Source organism: Pongo pygmaeus, chromosome X, assembly GCF_028885625.2.
Source record: "Pongo pygmaeus isolate AG05252 chromosome X, NHGRI_mPonPyg2-v2.0_pri, whole genome shotgun sequence".
NCBI lineage: Eukaryota > Metazoa > Chordata > Mammalia > Primates > Hominidae > Pongo > Pongo pygmaeus.
In genome coordinates, this window is record NC_072396.2 from 68790178 (window position 1) to 68794729 (window position 4552).

General features: G+C 42.2%; 1 pseudogene; it reads right to left on the reverse strand.

Annotated features, from left to right (window-relative positions):
* Positions 1 to 1697: 1697 nt before the first annotated feature.
* Positions 1698 to 2763, reverse strand: LOC129024303 (cyclin-Y-like protein 1; annotated as a pseudogene).
* Positions 2764 to 4552: the final 1789 nt, after the last annotated feature.

Sequence of the window (4552 nt, forward strand, 5' to 3'; positions counted from 1 at the left end):
TAAAAAAATTTTTTCAAACGATGTTTTTTAAAAGGTTCATAGCATTTATACTCATGCTGCAGTGCCTTCGAGGGCCCGAACTATATTAAAGCTTAAAACTGCTTTACTTTTTTTTTCATTGTCACTAAGCCACCATGTTGGTTGGCATTATGAAAATATGTATTAATACATTTATTTAACAAGGGAAAAATTATCAGAAAATGAGAAGCATCATTCTTAGTTCACAAGAAATGCAACATGGACCCCAATAGAAGTAGGAGAAGTCATTTATGCAGCCAACAAAGATATGAAAAAATGATCATCATCACTGGTCATTAGAGAAATGCAAATCCATGTCATGCCAGTTAGAATGGTGATCTTTAAAAAGTCAGGAAACAGCAGATGCTGGAGAGGATGTGGAGAAATAGGAATGCTTTTACACTGCTGGTAAGAGTGTAAATTAGTTCAACTATTGTGGAAGACAGTGTGGTGATTCCTCAAGGATCTATAGCTAGAAATACCATTTGACCCAGTGATCCCATTACTGGGTATATACCCAAAGGATTATAAATCATGCTACTATAAAGACACATGCACATGTATGTTTACTGCAGCACTATTCACAATAGTAAAGACTTGGAATCAACCCAAGTGTCCATCAATGATAGACTGGATTATGAAAATGTGGCACATACACACCATGGAATACTATGCAGCCATAAAAAAGGATGAGTTCATGTCCTTTGCTGGGACATGGATGAAGCTGGAAGCCATCATTCTCAGAAAACTATCACAAGAACAGAAAACTAAACACTGCATATTCTCACTCATAAGTGGGAGTTGAACAATGAGAACACATGGACACAGGGAGGGAAACATCACACACTGGGGCCTGTTGGGGAGTGGGGGGATAGGGGAGGGATAGCATTAGGAGAAATACCTAATATAGGTGATGGGTTGATGGGTGCAGCAAACCACCATGGCACATGTGGTTCTGCACGTTCTGCACATTACCCCAGAACTTAAAGTATAATTAAAAAAATAAATAAATAAATAAAAGAAGAGATATCAATAACTGATACTTCCTCTGCTTATGACCCCAAACATGCTAAAATGCTAAAGTAATGTTTGCAAAGAATATGAATGACAAATGTTATCCAGCAGCTTTTTGGCTTAAAATGATTGCCGACGACTAGCAGCTTCAATGGTAGGGAGGAAGAACCCTTCATTACCTAACAATGGTGCAGTCTGCTCCTAAGTGGCTTTAGAGTCCCATGTTTTAATGATAATACTGCACTGATTCAAAGCCATATGCAGCAAAATGTGGGGAGGGAGAAAAATTGGAAAAAACATAAAAGTTATATGGTTAGTGTCTTTAAAGTCTAAAAATTTAAACTATTGTTTAAAAAAACCTTACATAGTTCACAGCTATCGGCCCATATAGTAAGCAAATATCTGTGTGGGAAAGGAACCTTCACTTTGGAGTGTTTTTTGTAACTCTGTTTATATTAAAAAGGACAGAAGAATGTTTTGTTGCATTGACAAGGTCCCATTCTTTTCTATGGAGTATAATCCTTGTTGTCCATGAATCTCTTGAATTCGAGATCTATCCTTTTGATGAAAACACTAATTTTGCTGGGTTTTGAGCAGGAAAGGTGATATTTCTCCAGTCTTTGTAGATAAAGGTCCTGTGACGTTATAACCCCTCATTTCTCCCTTTAAGAGAGGATGGCTTTAGAGTGCTGAATACCAATGAAGTCATCAGTGCTGAAAGACCTTCTCATAGGGCTCTACACAAGTCTTTGTCTTCACACAATCTAGAAATAGCCTCTAGTTTCTGTGCTCTTTTTTTGCTAAAAGGAGCAAATAGAAAATTCAGGTTATTGTCATCTGCTAAGGAGCGAAGATCAAAGTAGTATTTGGCATAAACACTGGCAGGAACATTAATATTAAACTGAAGAAGCTTCAAAAAATGCCTTTCCATTTCATTCATGTCCTCACCTGTAATGTCCTTGAAGATCTGGCAGTAGTCCATATTCCATACAGCTTGATGGTCCCAAACCTTGGAGGCAAGAAGAATGGCTCCCAGACCAATCCTTTTCCAGTTAGTGGGACAAATGTTGGTTTCAGCATAAGTTAAAAGCTTTTCTAAGTAAACCAAAGTTACTATTGCACATTCAGCTGTTAGCTGTGCGGCACTAAAAGGAGTATGAACAAATCTGTAAATAAATTTGTGCTCAGGATCATGCTTAAACTGTTCTTCTGGAACTTTTTCTCATGTAAGTGGATGTGATCTCTCATCAAAAATATCCAGGGATCTATTTGCATCTCTGTTCTTTATGTGGTGATATATTGCTAAGGTCACACATTTTACTGTGGTTCTAAGATTAGGCTGGTTGACTGTGCCGTCGTATAGAAATATTGTTGAGCATGAGCTATACTTTTTAGTAAGCTGCCCTGGAGATACATGGTTTAAATGGTTGCTCTTCCTCTTTTCTCTCACATCCGTTTGAGATTTGCGCAGTAAAATTGTGCTTGCCCCTGGATGGTCAGAAGGGTTTGACTCCAAAGCTAAATCTTTGGGCATCTCGCGGTCGCTGATGTGCTGCAGGTGGTGGCCCTCGCCTTCTCCGAAATCAAACTCGGGAGGCTCCGCAGCAGCAGGCGCTACCGCCACCGCGTCCCCGGACGCCGCCTCGTAGATGTCGGACGCGCGGGCCCGGCGCACCGGCCCAGCTTGGGGCTGGCATTTAGGGACACGCAACAAGTCAGCGTGTTCCCCATGGGGCGCCTCCGCTCCTCTCCGCCGCGCTGGCGCCTTCGCTCGCGCCCTACTCTGCCTCGCTCAGCAGCAGCCCCTCCCCCAACAATGGCGCGGCGACACCGCGCAAGCAGAGGCCACCTCGCCCAGGGCTCACCCGCCCGCCCCGCGGCCCTGCCCCGGCAGGGCTCGGGCCTGGGCCACACCCCCGCTGCCACGCTGCCTCCGCCTCCCCTGAGCTGACTTGTCTGCCAAGAGAACACTTATATACTGTTGGTGGGAGTTCAGCCATCGTGGAAAGCAGTGTGGTGATTCCTCAAAGAGCTAAAAACAGAACTACTATTAAACCCAGTAATCCCATTACTGGGTATATACTCAAAGCAATATAAATACTTCTACCATAAAGACACATGCATGTGTATATTCACCCCAGCACTATTCACAATACTAAAGACATGGAATCAACCTAAATGCCCATCAATGACAGACTGCATAAGGAAAATGTATATGTAAACCATGGAATAATATGCAGCTATAAACAAGAATGAGATCATGTCCTTTGCAGGAACATGGATGGTGCTGGAGGCCATTATCCTTAGCAAACTAATGCATGAACAGCAAACAAAACACTGCATGCCGTCACTTATAAGTGGGAGCTAAAAGATTCCAACACATGGACATAGAGAGGGGAGCAATGGCCACTGGGGCCTACTTGAGGGTGGAGGATGGGAGAAGAGAGATGATCAGGAAAAATAATTATTGGGTACTAAGCTTAGTATGTATGTGATGGAATAATCTTTACAAAAAAAGTGACACAAGTTTACCTATATAACAAACTTGCACATGTACTCCTGAACCTAAAATAAAAGTTTTTTTTTTTTTTTAATGAATTCCATGAGAAGTAAAGGAGGAGAACTCACCTGGCAACTATTTGGAGTCATGATATCTGGGGATTTTAACTAATCATGGTTCAAAGTAAGACAACAAAATATTGTTGCTGTGTTGCTGCTAAAAAGAAATTGGAATGTCAGAGAGACCATTTTAGATTTGATGTTAGGATGCAAGGCAAGTTGCAAAATCAGAGAATGAGAAATAGTGTAGGTGAGGGTGTGTGTGCATGCAGGCATCTTAAGACCGAGGTAGGGTGGTGTAGGTTGGTGTATTAGTCCGTTTTCACACTGCTGATAAAGACATACCTGAGACTGGGCAATTTACAAAAGAAAAAGGTTTAATTGGACTTACAGTTCCACGTGGCTGGGGAAACCTCACAATCATGGCAGAAGGCAAGGAGGATCAAGTCAGATCTTACATGGACAGCAGTAGGCAGACAGAATGAGGAAGACGCAAAAGCGGAAATCCCTGATAGAATCATCAGATTTGTGAGACTTATTCACTACCATGGGAACGGTATGGGGGAAACCACTTCCATGATTCAATTGTCTCCCACTGGGTCCCTCCCATAACACATGGCAATTATGGGAGTACAATTCAAGATGAGATTTAGGTGGGGACACAGAGCCAAACCATATCATTCCACCCCAGCCTCTGCCAAATCTCATGTCCTCACATTTCAAAACCAATCATACCTTCCCAACAGTCCCCCAAACTCTTAACTCATTTCAGCATTAACCCAAAATTCCACAGTTCAAAGTCTCATCTGAGACAAGGCAAGCTCCTTCCACCTATGAGCCTGTAAAATCTGCAGAGAGGTGAACTAACATTTGTACAGCTACTTTTTCTCTGTGGGTATTTTCTGCTTTCTGGTTTGCAGTAGGCTGAAAACACAGACATGGCCCCAGTCAGAAGGCTGCT